Below are 24636 nucleotides of genomic sequence, written 5' to 3'. Positions count from 1 at the left end.
ATTTGCCAATGATTACTTGTTGTTTCCATTGTTGTTGTTTATAATTCCTAATTCAGAACTTTTTTTTATCATTAAAGTCATTTATCCATCTGTCTGCTGGTATTACTACATTACACATTATCCAAGTCAAAATGTAAATGTTTAACTGAAATCTAGATGTTCTTTTCAAATGTTGCCCAAATCAGCAAGGGATACAACATTCACCCATTGCTCAGGGCAGATTATCTGTCATGATAGTCATTGGTACCATGGCCAACACCCATCTACTAACATTTCCCGCAAATCTATAACTCAAAAATATATTTCAAATATTTCCACTCTTCCCCTGTCCCCAACCACCATCCTCTTGCTTACAAAATATAAATTAAAAATAATGAATTTATGTTCAGAGCTTAATAACACTCAGAGCTTAATAACCCTCAAGCATTTCTTATTTTCCTTGGAAAAATCCCCAAATGTTACTATGGTCTGTGCAACCATAGATAATCTATTCTTTTGAAAATTTCTTCAATTACTTTTGCCTTTTTATCACTATGAAATAATCCTAATATCTTCTACCTTTAAATATGGCCTGCCTTCCTGCTAACAAACTTTTGGCCATATATATTACTCATAATGGAATGTTCCTCTTCCAACATTCATTTAGCTGCTTGTTGCTTATCCATCTGGCCAAGGCTTAAATTAAGTTCCTTAGACAAGTCTTCATAAATCTTGATTAGTCAAGATTAAACCCTGTATTACCATCTCAGAATCTATTCATTTCCTTCATGGTACTTATTTTAATAATTCCGTTTTTGTGTGTGTGTGTTTATTTAATGCTTGTTTGTCCCTTTTAGCTTTTAGTTTAACAAATTATTTATTACTATATAGTTAACCTTTAAAATACTGTGTGCTTCATAGTAGATGCTCAACAAATGTTTTTAAATAAATGAAAGAGTGAATCTTAAGTATCATCTCAGGTATTCTTGAATTTCATGGTAATTATTATACTCCTGTAAAACTATCTTTAGTAAAATTAGTGTAAACTGAATGGTTCTATTTTTAGGTGACTACAATTATCCTTTGTTTATGTATTCTGATGTCATCTAAATATTTGCTCTGGCAAAAAAATCAGACAAACAAGTAAAAGCCCACTACAAGCAAAATTAATTGATAAAAATAAATGGGAAAGGGTACTTACAAATGATATCATATATAAAGATGTAGCAACTATAGTCTATAAAAAACTATCGAATTTGAGAACAAAGGAGCATAAAGCCTACTACAAAAGTGGGGAAAAGTAAGAACAGATGTAGATATACTTAACATACAAAAAGATTGCAAGATGTCCAAGCTCCCTCACAGAGAAATGCAAAGTAAAACTACACAGAGGTACCATTTCTTACCTATCACCTATAAGAATGCTTAACACTAAAGAGTACACGATATATTTTGGCAAGCCTGTGGAGAAACAGTCACTCTAATAATTGGTTGGTAGAACTCAGACTGGTAAGTCTTTGCGGGAATGGGCTGCCAAAATATACCAAAGTTATATATACAATTACCTATGACCCAGCAAGTGCATTTTTAGATATTTACCCTAGCAATTCGCCTCAAATATTATGAAAACATATACTCATGTTTATTCACAAAAATTACTTCTAATTGCAAAATATTGAAAATTACCTACATGCAGAGATAAGGAATAATAGTTATATAAACTATGGTTCAGCTACACATTTGAATACTCTGTAGTTGGAAACAAGAATAAAGATTACCCTAAAGTAATAAGGAAGGATTTTTAGAGTATTTCTAGAATACGTCTAAAAAGGAACAGGAAGGATAAATCAGGAACAGGAAAAATAGTTATGTGTGACATTGATAGAGAATAGGGTAGAAGTGTAAGAGCAAGGTAATGATGCTAATTACCAATGAGATCACTTGATAGGTTTATAAAGATTATCAATTTTATCAAAACCATGTATTCTCTATCTACCTATCTAACCTCCAAACACCTAGGACTGAGCAAACAAGTAAACATACTGTGAATATTGGAGGCAAAGTTCTTCACTGCCAACAAGAGTTACAAGCATGGAAAGTGGAGGAGTTAAAATGAAGCTGTGGAGATAGGTTGTAATTGGAAGTACCAGGTCAAGTCTGGTTTCAAAATAGCTTTTATTAGGGCAACTCCCTAAAAGGCCTTTTAGTGGGTAGGGTAAGGCATATAATATCTTCCATGAACTTATGTCAACAAGCAGGTGCTGCTCTATTTGTGAGTATTTATAATACTTCCTGGTTTGTGCCCTCCTTTGGAGGAAGAGTGTCATAGTCCTGGTGTCAGTACCTTCCACTACCGATCCCTTTGACTATACATTTTAAAGGGGGAAAAAGTGTTATCGGCTTCCTTCTAATAGTTTCTAGAATAATCAGTTGTTTCAAATGATTCCTTAATGTCTTGCAGTTCATTTGCATACTGGACTAGAAGTGTAGTTGAGAAGGAGTTGGGGATGTATCAAAGGCATACAAAGGTCATCATTCTTTGCAAAATCCCCCAGCTGAAGACTAAGTTTCATAGTCACACATTGTGGGAAAATTGGTAGGATAAACAGAAACTGGAAATACTTGGAGGAAAATATGTTTTGTTCACAGAAGGATTTCTAGGTTCCAATGTTAACACATAATTCCAAGTTTAATACATAATTAGTGACTGCATAGTTAGTTGAAGAATTTGTTAATGAATTGGATAATGAAAAACATAAGAAGAAAGTGACTTTGTATTTTATGCATAATATTAACTCAAAAAAAAAAAAAAAACTAAAACCCTTTTTTGAAAGGAGAAAGCAGGGCATCAAATGCTCAGGATCTATAGTGGGTTATGGTAAATGTATCCAAAAAAGTATGTCCTCTAAGAAGAATGAATGCCCACTGAAAACAGCAATGTCTTTCTTCATTCAGTTTCAAACTTTCATTCTTTTGTTTGGAATATCTTTCGTCAAAATTACTTTTCATAAATAAACTCCTAGGTGAATAGAAGGGAGATAAATAAGAGGCTTGGGAGTCCCTGTTATTTAAGGACACAATGCTCTTTCAACAACAACAAAAAATAAAATATATTAATAAGACACATCTTAAAATGGACTCACATGGTTTGTATGAATGACTTAGTAACCATGAGTTTATTTTGATTTAGAATACTTTGGTGGCTCATTTTGTTTTTCATCAAGAATCCATAGCTCAGTTGTAGACTTCATTGAGAAAGACTAATGTTGCTGTAGGTTTCAATTTTTTTTCTTTTTCCCCACTTTTTTCAGAATGACCAAAGAAAATAAAGTAGTCAAAATGATTTATCATTATTGACAAATATGTTTGAGATAAAGAACTCTAAAATCTAAGGTGTTTAGAGATAAAAATAAAATTGGTATAAGACAGGATAGGTTCAAAGTTATTAAAGTAATATAGAGGTTTATAATGTTGTTTCAAGAGTAATTGAGTAAGAGAAATCTAAAAAGGCAGGAATTTGTTATGCAAGAGAAGTAAAACAAAGTCTGTGGTCTCAGGTACAAAGCAATGGGATGGCAAGGCTGGAGGAATAGAGGGCAGAAGTGTGTGAAAGGGTCACAATAGATGAATAAACCAAATCATCAGAGCCCATCACACTCCTTTTTTTTTTTATTATATGAAATTTATTGTCAAATTAGTTTCCATACAACACCCAGTGCTCATCCCAAAAGATGCCCTCTTCAATGCCTATCACCTACCCTCCCCTCCCTCCCATCCCCCATCAACCCTCAGTTTGTTCTCAGTTTTCAAGAGTCTCTTATGCTTTGTCTCTCTCCCACTCTAACCTCTTTTTTTTTCTTTTTGTTTTCCTTCCCCTCCCCCATGGGTTTCTGTTAAGTTTCTCAGGATCCACATAAGAGTGAAAACACATGGTATCTGTCTTTCTCTGTATGGCTTATTTCACTTAGCATCACACTCTCCAGTTCCATCCACGTTGCTACAAAGGGACATATTTCATTCTTTCTCATTGCCACATAGTACTCCATTGTATACATAAACCACAATTTATTTATCCAATCATCAGTTGATGGACATTTAGGCTTTTTCCACAATTTGGCTATTGTTGAGAGTGCTGCCCATCACATTCCTTAAGGGAAGTAACACCTATAGCAATAAAGAATTCACACAACATGTTGACGGGGTTTGGGAGTAAACATGGAACACTGCAAAGTGTATGCAAAGTCATTACTGAATATACAGTGCCCAAGAATTAAGTAGATAAAAAATGGGTAAGGTACTACCACTAGTTACTAAAGATGAAAGTTTTATATGGAGACCTAAAGATTATCAGATAAAACAAAGGGTGGAATATTAAGGAATATAAAATATCACTATATAGTCTACTGTTGTTAGCATATTTAAACATATTATTGGAATTTGTGAGATACAGATTCTTGAGATATGTTTAATTCATATTTAATGTATGTTGTAATTGCCTGGGCTCCATTTTCTTACTTTTAGAAGTGGAGGACCAGCTGTCTGACAATTAATATGTCATTTGTGATTATGATTTTTGGCACTTACTTTTGAGGCTTTTTACAAATTATTTGGCTGCAGAAAAAAAAAAATTAAAAATGGACAGAGGACCTGAACAGACATTTTCCCAAGGAAGACATACAAATGGTCAACAGATAGATGTAAAGGTTTCAACATCAACTAATCATCAGGGAAATACAAACCTACACCACAATGAGATACCTCCTCCATTAGGATTTCTATTATTAAAAATCAATAGATAACAAATGCTTCATGGAATATGGAGGAATGGAAACTTATACAATGTTAGCAGAAGTGTTAACTGGTGTAACCACTGTGAAAACAATATGGAGGTTCCTCACAAAATTAAAAATGGAACTACAATATGATTTACCGATTCCACTCTGGGAATAGATTCAAAAGAAAAAAAAATATTCTCTCTAAGAGATATCTATGCTCCCATATTCATTGCAGCATCTTTCACATCAGCCAAGGTATCAGAGTAACCTAAGTGCCTGTTGATGGATGAATGAATAAAGTATAAAGAAATGAATAAAGAAATATATATTTGTTTATGTACAGACACACATACACACAAACATGCACACATACACATGCATACACAAACATATACGCAAATGGAATATTTTACAGCTTTAATTTTTTTTAAGTTTATTTATTATGAGAGAGAGAGAAACAGCACAAGTGGGGGAGGGACAAAGAGAAGGAGAGAGAGAGAATCCCAAACACGCTCTGCACTCTCAGTGCAGAACCGGAATGAATCAAATCTACAGTTTTTAAAAAGAAGGAACACCTATTCTTTGTGACAACATGGATGAAACTGGAGGAGATTTTGCTAAGTGAAATAGGCCAGAGAGAGAAAGATAAATACGGCATAGGAATCTCAAAAAAACTCAAATTGTTTGCACAGAAATACAGCAAAAAAAGTGGTTGTTGCCAAGGACTGGGGAGTGGAGGAAATAGGGAGAGGGTGGCAAAAAACTACAAAGGCTTAGTTATAAGATAAATAAGATCTGAGGATCTAATATGTAACATGGTGACAGTAATTGATAAGATTGCATTTTATAATTAAAATTTGCTAAAAGAATAAACTTAAATGTTCTCACTATGAAAACAAAGTTAACTCTGTGAGGTGAGAGGAATGTATTGATTAACTTAGTTAACTTGATGGGGTAATTCTTTCACACTATGTATCAAATTGTTATGTTGTACACTTTAAATATGTCATAATTGTACTTGTCAATTATCTCTCAACAAATCTGGGAAGGGGGAGAATACAAAAAAAAAAAAAAAAGGAATTAATGGAGAAGTTTGGACTTCAGCTGAGTCTAGAAAGATGAGAAAAAGACCAATTGGAAGAATGGGAGAAAAAATATAGAAATTCATTTATGATGTATTTGAAATTTAATTTTATCCTTCTTGCTTAAAACTTTAGGTCATATATAGGATTGCACAGATCTAGTTCAGAAATGTACATGAAGTAAGTTTGCCTTTAATCCAATGACAAGGAAAAGCTAACAATATGGATAGCAATACTACGGAACACACATGCTGTGATGAGGCTTACGGATAATCATAATTTTATAATATTTTTCCCAATTAGTTTTGAAGTTTACCGTGGCAAACAAGCATTCAGGATCCTGTGCCAGATATGTGTCTGAAGTTTCAGTCACAAGTAGATAATGCTTCTACTTATTTTGGGTAACAAAAACTATGGCAAGTTATTATTTCCACCATTTATAGATCAGATAATTGTATTGAATATTACATTCAAACAACACTGCAGGAAAAAATATATTTAGTACTTACAGCCAACTGTGAAGTATGCAAGACCAAAGAAAAACACATATGTGTTGGATATGTTCTATTTTATCCTCCATATTGACTCACCATTTTTCCATCTGTTCTATGCTTGGGAGACTAGCCCCTATACACTGCATCTTGGGCTCCCTGTACCTAGGGTTTCCAGTTAGGGTCAGCCAAAATGTGATATTGACAGAAGAATGATAGGAGACAGAAATCTGTAGGGTGTTTCTGTTTTTGTTTTTTCTTGAAGGCTTATTATTAAAAATATCACTGACTCAAAAGTTCTGAATTAGCCAACACCCCTCCCCCCACTTAATTTTTTTCCTGAAAACATGCATACAGTTTTGTAAAAAGTTTGCTTTATTAAACACTCCATAGAGCACCAATTATAATATGCCATCTTTTCGTTGATGTGCTCTAACTGAAATAGTAATTGGTACCTGAAATGGCTCCAGGAAAAAAAAAAAAAAAACAACAAAAACAAAAGCAAAAACAAAAAACTTAGAAATAGGATTCTGAGATTGAATTGCACACATATTGAGCACTCCATGGTTACAGTGGTTTCCAGGGAAAATTTGACACTGGTAAGTTATGGGTAGAGGTATCAAGATCCTCAAAATATTACAGGTACTAGCACGGGAAGACATTCAATTAAAGTCCAGGCTTTGGGAGGTAAAACATCTTTGGAATTTCATCTTCCTGAAGACAATAATGAGCACAAAGGTTTTTATTATAGTTGGCTACTCCTCAGAACCCTACATGGTATACTCAAGTAAAAGAATAAAATAAAAGCTGTGAATATTCAACTGAGATAAATAGAAGATTAGAATTTCTGTGACAACTTTAAGGAGTTCCTTACCTCCTCCAGCTGCAGAGCAAATGAAGTTGAGGGTCAACAACTAGAGCTTGTTGTAAGCATCACAGAGTTGCAGTGTCAATAAAATACTCAACTCAGAGCACTGAAGGGGAAAGAATGGGCCTCTGAAATATGAGGTAGAGACAACTGAGAAGATGTAGACATAACAGAGAATTTTGGACTCTTCCTCTTCTACATACTCTTCAATACCCCTTGAGAGTGGAGGCACAAAATCTAACCCTTTCTGAGGTAACCAGTCTATCTCTTTATGAAAGAGTTTCCCTAAATACACTCGGAAACTGTTCACGGAAACCACACCAAATGCCCTTCCCTACTTTCCAAGCAAGAGGAATTGTCTCCATATATATATAAAATAAGAAGAACAAAGTTGGCTCTAGGAGGAGATAGTCTATACACAGAAAAGCTGCAGAATTTCATCAGCTTTAATTGACAGGAATCTGGTAAGTATGTATGGGAGTGTTAGACATTCTGAGGGTGTTAGACAAAGAGGATGGAATAAAAAAAGATCAATGTTACACAATCTATTTATAAGATGTCCTTGCTTGGAACTTGGGATATAATGTTTGGATCTAGGGCCTAGGAAGGATATTAATAGTTAGCAGCTACATTGACTCATTGAAGCCTGAATACAACAGTCTCCTGTAGAGATTAGCAATGTGGGTGACATATCAGAAGTTTCTTGGGGGTAAGCATAGTAAGGAGTCAGAAATTTCATCTGGATTGTAACACTGGAATTGAAATATTATAAGTACCTGATCTGATAGTCTTTAATCACGTGCTCATCAAGAGTCTAAACATTGCTTCCTCATTAGGCATTAAGAAAGGCCTTGGTTAGAAAAATATTAGCCTTTTTAAAAGCCAACGTGTCTCCATTACCTATTATGTATTGGCTAAAGATTATGGCAAAGAATGCTACAATAGCTGTAAGGTTCTTAAATCTCAGTGGAAATATTGGGATCCAAGATTGCTAGAGGCAGTTAGTAGTGCCTGACCTTCAGAGACAAGGTGGATGCAAATACTTCAATAAATTTCAAGGCAAGAGTAGTAATAAAAATGTTTTAATGTGCAGAGATCTGTAGCGATAGTTAATGAAGCATACAATCCTCAGGGATAATATAGACTGACAGCTCATGAAGGGGCTGCAAGACTTATGTTAGTGGAAAAATTATATGGCTACAAGACCAAAAGCTAACTGAGGTGCCAGAGATATACCTGTTCATAGACTCAATAATTCTCAATTGAGAGAGAAGTCTGGGTGTTTCCAAGAAAGTCTCAGCAAAATGACACATGAATCTAAAATGAATCTGCCCCCCAAATTTTAACTGCAGAAATTTCAGATATTTAGCAGGATAACAGATGCTGAAGAAAAAAACAACAAGAAAAGTATCCAACCATTTTGGGGGTTCATGGTACTGCCTCTGGATTAACACTAATATCTGGATTTTTGCAATTTACCATGATCTGCACAGAGTAGGAGGTTGTTTTTTTTTTTTAAAGTTTTTACTTAAGTTCCAGTTAATATACAGTATAATATTAGTTTCAGGTGTACAATTTGGTGATTCAACACTTATGTATAACATCCAGTGCTCATTACAGCAAGTGCACTCCTTAATTCCCATTACCTATGTTACCCATCCCCACACCCACCTCCCATCTGGTAACCATCAGTTTGTTCTCTGTACTTAAGAGTCTTTTTCTTAGTTTACCTCTCTCTTTCTGTCTTTTCCCCCTATGGTAGTTTGTTTTGTTTCTTAAATTCTACATGATTGAAATCATATGGTATTTGTCTTTCTCTGACTTATTTCGCTTAGTATAATACTCTAGCTCCATCCATGTTGTTGCAAATGGTAAGATTCCATTCTTTCTGATGGCTGAGTAATATCCCATTGCTTCTTCTTTATCCATTCATCAATTGATGGAAATTTGGGCTGTTTCCATACTTTGTCTATTGTATATAATGCTGCTATAAATATTGGGGTGTATGCATCCCTTTGAATTAGTATTTTGCACCTAGTAGTGCAGTTACTGGATCATAGGGTAGTTTTATTTTTAACTGCCTGAGGAACCTCCATACTCTTTTCCAGAGTGGCTGTACCACTTTGCATTCCCACCAAAGGTGCAAGAAAGCTCCCCTTTCTCCACATACTCTGTTGTTTCCTGTGTTGTTGATTTTAGCCATTCTGACAGATGTGAGGTGATATCTCATTGTAGTTTTGATTTGTATTTCCTGGTGGTGAGTGATATTAAGCATCTTTTCATGTGTCTGTTGGCCATCTATATGTCTTCCTTGGAAAAATGTCTATTAATGTCTTCTGCCCATTTTTTAATTGGATGATTTGTGTTTTGGGTGTTGAGTTTTATAAGTTCTTTATATATTTTGGATACTAACTCTTTATTAGTTTGGATACTAACTCTTTATTTATATGTTTTGGATACTAACTCTTTATATATTTTGGATACTAACTCTTTATATCTACATTTGCAAATATATTCTCCCATTCCTAAGGTTGCCTTTTAGTTTTGTTGATTGCTTCCTTTGTTGTGCAGAAGCTTTTTATTTTGATGAAATCCCAACAGTAACCTCTTTGACATTGGCAGTAGCAATTTCTTAGTAGATATGTCTCCTGAGGCAACGGAAATAAAAGCAGAGTAGAAGTTTTTGATGATTGATGGAGTGGTGGTTTGATTTCTTCTTGCAGAGGGTCCAGTGGGATGACAGATTCATTCCATGACTATTTTTTTTCACTTTTAGAATGTATACAGTGGGGAAAAACCCAATGTATGGCAAAACCTTTACAGTGTCTTCTACATAGGAAACAAATGGAAATCCTTATATCTGTCCCCCCATACAGTTTAATAAAATGTTTGTCTTACTTCTACCTTCACTAATTTGCTTAAGAACTATGGCAACTCTCTTGTCCCCTGTGAAAAGTAGCTTAGAGTGTACTTAAATTGTTTCTATAACCCTGCAAGCGTATCTCTATTCCACTGAACTTTAGACATTATGCTATTTGGACTTGGTGACAAGGAAATAACAAGCTACTGGTGTTAAGATATAGGTTTTCACCTAGGTAAAAACAAAAGTGTATGCTCATGGGGGGATGAAAGAAAGGGGTTGCTCTGACCTGCATATCTTTGGTTTGCCTACCTAAAGAAATTCTGTATCCTTCTGTAAACTTATACTGATAGATAGATAGATAGATAGATAGATAGATAGATAGATAGATTACCTCAATAACTTCTCTAGGTTTCCCCATCTAGCTGTATACAGCCAGGAGGAAGGCATCAGCAAGAGATGTGAGTGCTGGAGGAGTATTAACTTTTGATATGTATTTCATGGGATTCGTTAAACACATAATGCTCTTTGTTGGCTGTGTTGGGCTTTTCTCCATCTTCTGAAGATTTGAACAATTGATCTCTTGCTTTCATCCTTCAGAATTAAGAAGAGAATGGTTTCTTCTTATTACTAGTTCCAGGGTATTGCATTATTCCGTTTGTATTTCTAAATACTACCCAATCCTCTGTAAAATGTACCTTTTAACTTTCTGTAATTATCAGTTTGAATTTCCAGTGTCTTGAATGGAACATGACTAGTAGACTGTTTCCATTAGCTCTAGATTTTACAACTTGCTTAAGGTGTCACAACTCTTTACTTTATCCTGAGGTTTAAGGTTTACTTTCTTATTTGTTTTCCTTTTATTTACAGTATTTATCTATATTATGTTACTTCTTTAGAATACAGGATTGAAACTGAAGATTCCTGAATTCAGATATATTCCTTTTACATAAATCTAATTTTCCTTCTGATACAAGAGATATTTTATTATTGAGCAATAATTATAAAATTCTCAATTGTATCAAATACATTTAGAAAAAAATTAAGTTTATTTATTTTGAGAGGGAGACAGAGAAAGCATGAGTGGGAGAGGGGCAGAGAGAGAGAGAGGGAGAGAGAGAATCTCAAGCAATCTCCATGCTGTCAGAGCAGAGTTTGATACAGGGATCAGTCTCACAAAACGTGAGATCATGACCTGAGTTGAGATTAAGGGTCAGCCGCTTAACTGACTGAGCCACTGAGGTGCCCCTAGAAAAAATATTTTTGACTAGGAACACAAATAAAACATAACATACCACCGATAATATGTTGTACTGATACTAATCTTCAAATTTCATACCTTCTATGTACATATTGGACCTTTTCCCCTTTAATTATTAATTTTTATAAGTTTTCCACAATTAAGGGGCCATTATATGAATTAGATTTCCTACAGAAACAGAGAACGAAAAGCTATTTCAAGTGAGACTCTGAGATTATTTTAATTGGTTAGTTATTAGTGGTTGCATAACTCTTAATCCAAAAGAGAAATTTATTCCAACCATTTATTGGGAAAACCATTTTCTATAATATTACATGTAAACATGTTTAAAGAGTAGTACAAATAAAAGTGGTATTTATTAAATGCTTTCTTTTTCACTCAGACATTTTGAGGTAAATACTATAAAATTTCTGAACCCTTAAGCTTTGTCTTCCCAGTCATTTGCTTGGAGAATTCAGCATTCAGTCTATTATTAGATAATCTATTTTTCTCACTATTCCACTTTGAGTTTCTGCTGCAGGGATACTAAATGATCTGTATTTTTCTGTGTGCATCAATCTGTTCATATCTCCCTGACTTTGCTCAAGTTCCCTCAGCCTTAGAAAGACTTTCTATTACTATCTCTCAGGTTAAATATTTTCTATGTTTAAAACTTTCTTTTGATCTACTTTCCTACCTCACTCAGAAGTAATCACTTTTTCCTTTGTTACTTGCAAACTCAGTGAATACTCCTTATGTTTCACTGACAATAAGATTATTCAGACAACGGATTCTGCACCTGTTTAGCACAACCATTAAGCAAACACATCAAAGAGAAAAAGATGAAATACTAACGTTTAATATATTTTTACAATGTGAAGTAAAACATTTTATGAACTCTTATGTGCACGTTTCCTGACATCTTAACATATCTGATATTAGAATATATGCTATAATTTAATTGGCATAAAATTTTCTTTGTGGTCTATGAAATAGTGGTATATATTATAATTGATACAAGAGTTACTATGATACATTTTGTAAATATTTTTTATTTGATTTCATGGCTTGGTTTTTCTCTCTCTCTCTCTCTGAAATAAGGATTATTTTCCCCCTAGTTTTGTGGTAATGTGCACAAAGAGATTTATCTCATTCTATGTTGGTCAGCCCAATAGTACAATGTGTGATTGATCATTTTTGTTTTATTTCAAAGGGCTCCCAGGGCAAAACTAATCTCTATGAATGGCACACAAAATATGGAATGTTTAAACAAAACTCACCTGATTTGGGGAAGTAAATTTTGAATTTCTTGTGATATTTTTTGTACCAGAGGAATTAACAGATGTGTTCACAGAGAGATCTGAGGTTTGTGGTTAGGAGAGTAAAGCTAATTCAACATACAAAAACAATGCTTAATAGAGGTTTTGAAAGTATTAACTGTTACCTCATAAGACAATGTAACAAGTTTCACTTTGACTAGAAGTATCCAAATAGACTTACTATGTGTTAAGAAGTTTTTAAAGATGCTAGAGGAAGCAGTTGAAGGAGAAAGATGTTAAATGCATGACTATTGTATAATCCGATTTTGATATTCTGTCTTCTAAAATCCGGTCAAACTAATATGATTCTAAATATATGTTTTCTTTGGAGTTAATTTCAACTACAACAAAAAATGTTATTTAGATATAAACAAAATAAATTACAAGGGTGATGTGTTATTTAGACAGACAAGTTCCCTACCTGAAATTGTAATAAATAAGTAAACATTACATGTTAAAGTGAAACAAATATGGCAGTATGTTTTAATAAAAGGGATACTAGTACTAAACTACTGCTATCATTTCTGAGAAGAGATAAACAGGGAAGTAAAAATGAGAATTGTAAAAATCAAGGAGCAGCTCCTACTTAGTTACTCACATAGTAACTATGGAGACTACGAAATAAACTGACAAAAAATCAAATAGAAAAATGATTAGACAACCCAATTAGGTAAAAAGATAAAAACCAGAGTTAAGGAAAAATATTGAGTACTAAAACAGTACCTTTAGAAAATTAACTAAAAAGATGGGATACTGGGTGACTCATTGGTTGGGTGTTAGACTTCGGCTCAGGTAATGATCTCAAAGTTCATGGATTCAAGCCCTGACTTGGTCTCTGTGCTGACAGTTCAGAACCTGGAACCTGCTTCATATTCTTTGTCTCCCTCTTTCTCAGCCCCTCCCCCACTTGCTCTCTCTCTCTCTCTCTCTCTCTCTCTCTCTCAAGATTAAATAAACTTAAAAAAAATTACAAAATACACTAAAAAGATTTATATCAGGAGGAAAAAAATTTACATTTTTGGGATAAATGTATTGGTACGGTGAAGATACTTAAAACAACAGAATGCAGGAACATATAGAACGTTTAGGAAGGAAAGCACTAAAATAAGGAAATAACATTTTGAAAGTACAGATAACATTCCCTTTAAAAGTACAATAATAAAAAAATTCATATTTATACAGATAAAATTTTCCAGGAATGAAAACTTCCACTTTGGGGTATCATTCTCACTGCTATTTATTTTGTATTTGGGGGGTGTAATTTAAAATTTTTTTCTATATGAAAATTTTATCTTCCTTAATTAGACTTAAACTCATTGAAGATGAAATTGAATTCTCCATTAGAATGCTCTGAGTATGTAAGATAATGTCAGACAATGAACCACATAGAATTGAAACACAGCAGAAATATGTTGAGAATTCAAGTATCTTCCTTCATTTTGTCTTTGCCAAAATAAAACTTGGTTATCTGTTGAAAAGCCAGGAGCATTTCCTGGAATTGTTCTTTGGCTTTAGGTAGAAGAATGCCAGCTTCCTTTGCCAGTTTTCCCCTCCACTAGCCTTTCCCAGGAGTCCATGGCAACTTCTCTACCCCTCCACCTTTTTTTTTTAACCGACATATAATTAATATACCACAGTTCATCATTTTTTTAAGTTTATTTATTTTTGAGAGATACAGACATTGCAAGTGGGGGAGGGACAGAGAGGAGAGAGAGAGAGAGAGAGGATCCCAAGCAGTCACCTCACTGCTAGCACAGAGACTGTAGTGGGGCTGGAAAGCACCAAACCATGAGATCATGACCTGAGCCAAAACCAAGAGCTGAATATTTAACTGTCTGAGCCACCCAGGTGCCCCAACCATTCATCCTTTTAGCGAGGAAAATTCAGCGTGGGTCTTACTATATTCACAAAGTTTCACAACCAGCACTACAATTAACCTTAGGATATTTTTTTTTATTATTACTGAAAAACGAAACAAAACAAAATGAAACAAACAAACAAACAAACAAACAAAGGAAACACTTTATACCCCTTAGGAGTTATTCTCCATTCTTCCCATCTTTTCCAGCCTATGGAAACCACTACTCTCTTGATAGATTTACCTCTTCTGGATATTTCATGTAAATGGAGTCATACAACAAACAACCTTTCATTCAGGCTTCTTTCACCTGTCATAATTTTCAAGGTTCATCCTTGCTTTAACATGTATAAATACTTTACTACTTTTTATGGCTGAAAATATCCCACTATACGGATATGACATGTTTTACTGTTACTCTATTTCAGGCATTGTTCAAAGCACTTTACTTAGGAGGAAATTTATAGATTGTTTTGCTGTGTGTCCTCATGCTGAGAAGATATGGATACAATTGGGGAAGAGTTTGAAATTGGAATAACAATGAGGACATAGAAAATTAAGCAAGCAAATAAGCGAGGCAATTATTAACTGAGAAAAAAAATGTTTCAGAAATGAAAGATACTCATACTATACTAGCTACACAGCTTAAGTATAATTGACATTTACTTAGATATAACAATGTGTGAGGTAGTGGTGAGGGCGGTAAATGATGAGAACATCTTTCATGTCAATTGGAGTAAGTAAACTGAAGAGAGCATAACTGAAAAAAAAAAGTTGCAACACGTCCTATTTAGATATAGGGAGATAAATACTAAACAAGATAAATAAAATAATTTTGTTTATACCACCATTCAGTGTATATGTTATTATAGCTAAGTTTTATGGAGGGAAGAACAAAATGAAGAAAGATATTTGAATTCTCAACGTATTTAATCTATACACAGAGTACTCAATTGTACGTTTTAAGACAACAAATTAGCCATATATCCCTAACAGGTAATGAGCAGACTCATCTTTCATCTCTTGGTAGATGAAAAATCTAGGCAATGGCAATTAATAATGAGACTGATAGGATTTATTGTAGGTTTTCAATTACATCAGTGTTCCAAGTCAATATATCATGAGCCCAGATACTTTGTCAAATAACGCCGACCAGGTGAAGTTAAGAAAACAAAACAAAACAAAAAACCGCTACTATTTCTGAGAAAGCCAATATGGTTTAATCAGATAAACACTATGAAAGAGGAGGTATTAAAGCTCCACACAATACCCAGGAAAGCTCAAGTATTAAAATAGAAAGAAGGCACAGATGAATGATCACTGGCTTCGGTTTGACTTTCCAATGACTAGACAACTAGGAATCAAGTTAGATTCAAGAATCCATGTCACTCACGTAGCTTTTACAAACTTCTCCAGTTTGAGATGGATTTTTCTTCCTCTTTGCACCAGGTAAATTATTATAAACACAGAAAACTTTTGAAAGAAAATAAAATACAAAAATTCTGTGGTGTTAATCTAGTGCCAGTAAAGCAACAGAAAAACAAATACTAAAAAAAATAGCAATCTATTTTTGGGTAGCAAAATTTTGAAACCCAGTTTTTATAAAAATGTGATAATTGGCTTTGTAATGACTGTAATAAATCAAAGGGTTTTGTGTGAGTTTATAATATCTAAAACTTTCAATGTAATTTGACTTCCTAGATTTGTGATTTTATTTTGATGTTTAGAAAAATAATTTGAATACATTTTAATAAATGTTTAAATATTTAGTGGAAAATTAATTTTATAATCTTAAGTTTTGCTTTATGATTTATATAAATCATCTGTTAATAGTTAGAATCCTGGTGAATAAAGTTTTAAAAAATTAATGTTATAAAGAGTAAATATATTTTTTAAATTAAATAGTTCTGTGAGTACCTCTTTGTGCACAAAATTCATTCTGATATTAAATAACCTGTCAATGCATTTTAACCCCCAAAATCTAATAATATCTTTGACAAATAATGCATTATTTAGGAACCATAGGAAAGGAAAAAGATTTTGTGGTAATTACATACAATTGTGAGTTCACTGATGAGAATTTAAAGTTTATGCTTATTTGAGCACTATTTTACAAATGATGCAAATAATGAAATATCAATATGATTATGACAAAAATACATGATTGTTTTCATTATAGACAGAAAGGAATGTGGTTCTCATAAACAAGTATAAGTTGCTTATTTTTTGGTTCATTTACAATATAGAAATACTTATCATCACTCTTTGTTGGTCATTATTATAGGTTGAGAAAATGATAAAAATAATAATAATAATGATAATTGAGACACTCATGATATCTACTCTCATGGGGCTTAAAATCCAGTAGAAGAGACAAGCAAGCAAAGAGGCAAACATTTGGATAAAGTAACTGTAAATGTTTTAAAAATCAAGAAGGACATAAACAAGATGCTAAGATAAATGAAAATGAGTAGGATCTGTTTTTGATAGGTAGGTAGAAGATGTCACCAATGAGCTGACATTTAAGTTGATTCATGAAAATTAAGATTTACCCATATATAGAGAGGAGGAAAGGTAGACATGGGAACTGGTCTGGTAGTAATGTCATTACGTTACATGGTATGGACAGGAGAAATGGCAGTGGTTAGGGTCTAATCCAAAATCAAATCACCAATAACTTTGCAAGTCAGGTTAAGCACTTAGCTACTATTCCACTATTTGGTAAAGCCACTGGTGTTTTTAAGATGGTGCTATTGTCATTTATAACAGCATTAGCTAATATTCATTGAAAGCTACTGTGTGCCAGATACTATCTTAAATCTGTTGCATGTGCTATCTCAGGCAAGAGATAGTTTTTTGTTTGTTTTCTTTGTTTGGGCAAATAGCCCAATGGTCAAATCCTGCCAGCAGCTGTGATTGTACAGTTCTGGGATGGCACTGTGGACACCAAGCAAGATGGTCCCCTCTGCTCTGTTTCCTCTTACCACCCACCTACTGGAGAATCTACTGTTGGCAGCTGCCAGGTGTGTGAAGCAGTGGAATCTCAGTCCTGGAGTCAGCCACTAACATGTCATGGGCCAGTTGGCAAGTAGGGAAGGCTGGGATCTCTGGGAGGCAGCCAGGACATGCCTGGGAAAAGAGCGAGAAGGACCATGAGATCTCCTGCATCTCACCCCCAGACCTGCGATTCTAATACCCAGAATGTTTCCAGGTGAGGTCAGCTGGGCACAAGACATGTCCCAACCTGGGCCACCCCCCCCCCACATCTGCAGGGCAGGCAGACACCTGTGTCCTCTAGTTATTTAGCTTTGTAATATCCTTATTTTTGCCTCTTGACCCAGGAAGGTTGAACTATTATTAGTTGGCTCTTTATTTTCTCATTCTTTCCATAATTTTTCTATTCCCATCCCACAGATGTGGAACTGAGGCTCAACAGTGGCTTGACTCCAGAGCCTGAGGCTGATTTGGAAAGCTATTTTAAGAATCCAAAAACTGAACAAGAGCCAGCCCTGAATGAGGTCAAAGGAGGTGGAGAGGGAGTAGACAGAGAGACTGAAAGTACGTTTTAAACACAAAATTGGCAATTTGTCGATGATTATTCTTAGATCTCCTGTGAGGATGAACTAAAGGTAGACTCATTGATTGTGAAGTTACCTCCTGTAACAAGGGTAGTAGTATAGTTCTGGGGTGGGGACAAATTGGAAATGAGACTGTGGATAAGGTGGGGGGGGAAGAGTAGATATGAAGGGTTTCTGCCCTGCTAAATAGGAAATAACATGAGACTACCGAGAGGACCTGTGAGTAGGAATCTAGCATAAGGTTCTAGAACTTGAGGAAACTCAACAGAGCATCCACCTTACTTATGAAAAGGAAGCTGACTGTTTTTTTGTTTGTTTGTTTGGCTTTGCTATTGTCTCTTTGCTTTTGACAGGGAAAACATTGTTTAAGATACAACTGAAAAACAGGTAATGTTAACCCCAGTACCAGCATAAGGGAGAAGACTGAAACGTATGGATATTCACTCATTAAATAAAAGCATAGTTTATTTGAATAATTGCATACTTCGTGGTTAATGTACAGAATTTGAAGTGCTTTAGTATTCGTTTCAAAATTCATGTTGTCACTTTGTGGTACACTATTATATCAGTTTGCCTAGATGTGACATACCAATATACATGTCAAAGTTAACATATGTCTACTGCCTTGGATTCTTAAAATACTCAGCAATAAAGAACAACTTTAAAAAAAAAACAAAACAAAATAGATTAATGTTAATAAGTCAAATTTCTCTAAAATAAAATTAGTTCCAATAATTTGAGCATGGGACCTTCAACCCATGCTTCACTTTGTTCTATGAAATTCTTTGGTCATACATGTTTGACTTCACTTACACTGGGTAGGTAAATTGTGAATTTTTCCATAGGGTTCTTTATCACAGCATACTTTATTTGTTGCACTTACTGCTTTTGAGAGACCTAAAGTGTATGCAATAGTCAATCCCTTTTACTCTGAAACCAAGGATTCTGCTGCATATTCTAATTGTTATCTAAAGGTCAACAGTGAGGGGTACCTGTTGGTTAAGTGTCAAACTTCAGCTCAGGTCATGATCTCACAGCTTGTGATTTCAAGCTGTGTGTCTGGCTCTGTGCAGACAGCTCAGAGCCTGAAGCCTGCTTCAGATTCTGGGTCTCCCTCTTTCTCTGCCCCTCCCCTGGTCATGCTCTGTCTCTCTGTCTCTCTCTGTCTCTCTCTCAAAAATAAATAAACATTAAACAATAATAAAATAAGGTCAGCAGACAAAAATGTTAGCAAATTAGAACCTGATAAGAAATGGAATCAAACAGGTTAATTTTAAAATCCTTTTGTCTCTACTAAAAGATTTAGAACAGTTAGGTATAGAAATTCTCCATCTTATAAACTAAAAGATACTAAATTTATCTTCCTATTTTGTTATTTTGTAAAGCATGTTGCTGAGATGTTAGCATAATAGATGCGGAAGAAGTTTAGGAAACAATTAGAATCGCACTGCTTAAATTATGGAGAACCAAGTAAAAACCTGCTAGAGACAAACCAGTAGTAACTGAAAAAGCAAAAGGATAAAGTTAGTATACATTTCAAACATCACAGAAAAAACAACAATGACATTTTTGGGACCAGGCACAACTTTTTACTTTTTCCATTTTCTTCAACCACTGGCATAGTTCTCTGATGCAGAAAAAGGCTCATGGTTATATGATGAGCTTGATGGGGGATGGGAAATAGTAAGAGGCATGGTGAGGGTTTACAACCTTTTATTTTAGACATTTACACATTAAGACTTTGACTCCAGAACCTCTACAAAGAAATTTCCTTTGTCTTCTAACAGAGGAGTCAGAAGAGTTTATAAACTGAAACTGAATCTATTTTGATATCCATGCTTTAGTAAGAGTTGAGTTAAAGTTTCTAATTCCAGTTTGGTTAAGGTCTGATCTCAAACTAAAGAAAAACATTTGCCATTTTTGGAAGGAAGTTTGTCAAACAGCCAAAATGTTATCCAGTTTGAAAAAAAATAAATTATTAAACTAATTTCTTACAGATAAAGGGTATAATAGACAAAGACAGACACAGGGAAGTAAGGAGTACAAAATAAAGAGGGGGGAGAGAAAAACCACAAATCAAATTAGTTGTTCTGTTATCTAACAGTAGAAACTTAGAGTTCTCCAAGTGAATACTGCAAAATCCCACTCCTATTCAAATAACTATACTAAGATCATTCTAACCCTCCTAAATATGTCTATTTATTTTTATTAAATATGTACATCAAAGAGATGGAATTATTTATTTAAAACAGTCTCTGAGATCTTTAATGACATTTGAAACCAATCACTCTAAATATAAATTACATACTTAGATTGGACAAGAAATGCTACATTTTTTCGATAGGGGGGGTTTTCCATATTGGAATTATGTGATACTAGCCTGCTAGATAATTCATAATAATAACAATAATAAAGATATACACAAAGGAACGAAAACCTGCATTGCAAACTGAAAGGAAACTATATACCTATTTTTAAAAACTTTTGTACTGGAGGAGTCAAGATGGTGGAGAAGTAGGGGGACCAGAATTTCCCTTTTCCCTCAAATACAGCAGTATTGAGGTCAGAACACTTGTAATTCCAGGAATCTAGGCTACAGAATGACAGAAAACTCTCCACAGGTGTATGGAGACAGCTTGGTAGGACAGAGGGTTACTTCAACAAATAAATCAAAGCACACCTGGTGGAAGGTCCAAACCACCACTAAGAGCACTGAGATAAGCAACCAGAGTGGCAAGAGAGTGCATGCAACACACTCCAAAAACAACTCCTGAAGTGTCAGGCCCTGGACAGTGTATAACCCCGTTTTAGTATAGTAGTACTCACTGGTGCAGGACACATAAAAAGCTATTAAAACACGTAAAAGACAGAAAACTAGCCAAAGTGATGCAATGGAAGAATTCTTCTCAGAAGAAATTTCAGGAAGAAATTACAGCCAGAGAATTGCTCAAAACAGTTATAAACAATATATCTGAACATGAATTTAGGATAATAGTCATAAGACTAATAGTTTGGCTTGCAAAAAGCATAGAAGACAGCAGAGAATATATTGCTGCAGAGATCAAGGACCTAGGAAATAGTCATGATGAATTAAGAAAGACTGTAAATGAGATGCAAAATAAACTAGATGCAGTGAAGGCAAGGTCAGAAGAAACAGAGGGGAGAATAGGTGAAATGGAAGATAAAATTATGGAAAATGTTGAAGCTGATAAAAAGAGGGATAGGAAATTACTAGACCATGAGGTGAGAATTAGAGACCTAAGTGCTTCAAAGAAATGTAATAATATCCACATCATAGGAGTTCCAGAAGAAGAAGAGAAAAAAAGAGGCAGAAGCTGTATTTGAACTAATTATAGCTGAGAACTTCCCTAATCTGGGGAAGGAAGCAGACATCCAAGTCCAGGAGATACAGAGAACTCCATTAAAAATCAAGCAAAACAGGTCAACACCATGAAATATCATAGTGAAACTGGCAAAATACAAAGATAAAGAGAGAATTTTGAAAGCAGCTATGGACGAATGGGCCTTAACCTACAAGGGTAGACACATAAGTGTAACAGCAGACCTGTCCACTGAAACTTGGCAGGCCAGAAGGGATAGGAGAAAATATTCAATGCACTGAATAGGAAAAATATACAGTCAAGAATTCTTTATCCAACAAGGCTGTCTTTCAGTGTAGAAGCAGAGAAAAAAACACGAAACCCATATCTTTCAATAATCACTCATAATGTAAATGAACTAAATGCCGCAATCAAAAGACATAGGGTATCAGAATGGATCAAAAACCAAGACCCATCTATATGCTGCCTACAAGAGACACATTTTAGACCTGAGGACACCTGCAGATTGAAAGTGAGGGTATGGGTAACTATCTTTCAAATTACTGGATGTCAGAAGAAATCTGGAGTATCCAAACTAGATTTTAAACCAAAGACTATACTAAGAGATGAAGGAGGACATTATATCATAATTGAGGGGTCTATCCATCAAGAGAAGCTAACAATTGTAATGTTTATGCCCCCAACTTGGTGCCCCAAGATAAATAAATCAATTAATCACAAATATAAACAAACATATTGATAATAATACTGTGATTGTAGGTGACTTTAATACTCCATTTACAACAGACAGATCATCTAGGCAGAAAATCAGTAAGGAAACAATGGCCTTGAATGATACACTGAACTAGAAGGACTTAACATATATTCAGAACTTTTCTTCCAAAAGCAGCAGAATACATATTCTTCTTGAGTGCATATGGAACATTCTCCAAAGTAGATCATATACTGGGTCACAAAACATTCCTTATCAAATATAAAAGGACTGAGATAATACTATGCATATTTTCAGATGACAACGCTATGAAACTTAAAATCAACCTTAAGAAAAACTTTAGAAAGCCTCAAAATATACGGAGGTTAAACAACATCCTACTAAAGAATGAATGGGTCAACAAAGAAATTAAGTAAGAGATTCAAAATATATTGAAGCAAATGAAAATGAAAACATGACTGTACAAGGCCATTGGGATGAAGCAAAGGCAGTTCTAAGGAGAAAACACATTGTGATCCAGGCTTACCTCAAGAACCAAGAAAACTCCCAAATACAAAAACTAACCTCACACCTAAAGAAACCAGAAACACAGCAGCAAAGAAATTCCAAAGCCAGCAAAGAAGATAAATAGTAAAGATTAGAGCAGAAAAACAATATAGAATCAAAACAAACAAACAAAAAACAAAAACAAACAAAAAGAACAACCAAAACCATAAACAAAACAAAAGAGAGTAGAACAGATCAATGAATCTAAGAGCTGTTTTTTTAAAGAATAAACAAAATTAATAAACCTTTAGCCAGACATCTCAAAAAGAAAGAGAGAATATAAATATAAATATAAATATAAATATAAATATAAATATAAATATAAATTTAAATATATATATATATATATAAATATATGTATATATTGAATGAAAAAGGAGACATCACAACCAATACCACAGAAACACAAACAATTATTAAAGAATACTATGAAAACTTGGGCACCTGGGTGGCTCAGTCAGTTAAGCAACTGACTTCAGCTCAGGTCATGATCTCATGGTTCATGGGTTCAAGCCCCACATTGGGCTCTATGTTGACAGCTCAGAGCCTGAAGCCTGCTTCGGATTCTGTGTCTCTCTCTCTCTGCCCCTCCCCCACTTGTGCTCTGTCTCTCTCACAAAAATAAATAAAATGTAAAAAAAAAAATGTTTTTAAAAGAATACTATGAAAACTTATATGCTAACAAAATGGACAATTTTGAAGAAATGACAAATTCCTAGACACTCACATACTACCAAAACTCAAACAGGAAGAAATAAAACAAATTTGAACAGACCCATATCTGTGAAGAAATTGAATCAATTATCAAAAATTTCCCAACAAATAAGAGTCCTGAGCCAGATGGCTTCCCAGAGAAATTCTACCAGATGTTTAAAGCAGAGTTAATACCTATTCTTCACAAGATTTTCCAAAAAATAGAAATGGAAGGAAAGCTTCCAGATTCATTCTCAGCATTACCTTGGTTCCCAAACGAGACAAAGACCCCACTAATTATGAGAATTACAGGCCAGTATCCCTGATAAACATGGATGCAAAAACTCTCAACAAGATACTAGCAAATTGAATTCAAGTATGTTAAAAGAATTATTCATCATGATCAAGTGGGATTCATTCCTGGGCTTTAGGGCTGGTTCAATATTCACAAATCAATCAATGAGATATATCCCACTAATAGAAGAAAGGATAAGAACCATGTGTTCCTGTCAATAGAGGCAGAAAATGCCTTTGACAAAAAACAGCATCCTTTCTTAATAAAAACCCTCAAGAAAGTTGGAATGTAAGAAACATACCTTCTAACCATCATAAAAAACTTGTGAAAGGCCCACAGCTAACATCATCGTCAATGGAGAAAAACTGAGAGATTTCCCCTGAGATCGGGAACATGACAGGAATGTCCATTCTCTGTCATTAACAGAGCTAGAACAAACAATCCTAAAATTTGTATGGAACCACAAAAGACCCTGAATAGCCCAAACAATTCTGAAAAAAGAAAATGAAAGCTGGAGACACCACAATTCCAGACTTCAAGATGTATTACAAAGCAGTAATCATCAAGACAGTATGGTACTGGCAAAAAAATAGGCACTCAGATCAATGGAAAAGAACAAAGAATCCAGAAATGGATGCACAAACATATGGCCAACTGATCTTCGACAAAGCAGGAAAGAATATCCAATGGAAAAAAGAGTCTCTTCAGCAAATGGTATTGGGAAAACTGGACAGCAACATGTAGAAGCATGAACCCAGGCCACTTTCTTATACCATACACAGAAATAAACTCAAAATGGATGAAAGACCTAAATATAAGATGGGAAGCCATTAAAATCCTAGAGGAGAAAACAAAGAACAACCTCTTTTACCTCAGCCACAGCAACTTCTTACTTGACATGTCTCCAGAAGCCAGAGAAACAAAAGCAAAAATGGACTATTGGGGTCTCATGAAGATAAAAAAGAATTTCTGCACAGCAAAGGACACAATAAGCAAAAC

This window comes from Acinonyx jubatus, chromosome A1 (genome assembly GCF_027475565.1).
Source record: "Acinonyx jubatus isolate Ajub_Pintada_27869175 chromosome A1, VMU_Ajub_asm_v1.0, whole genome shotgun sequence".
NCBI lineage: Eukaryota > Metazoa > Chordata > Mammalia > Carnivora > Felidae > Acinonyx > Acinonyx jubatus.
The sequence above is the reverse complement of the archived record's forward strand: the minus strand, read 5'-3'. Positions refer to the sequence as shown.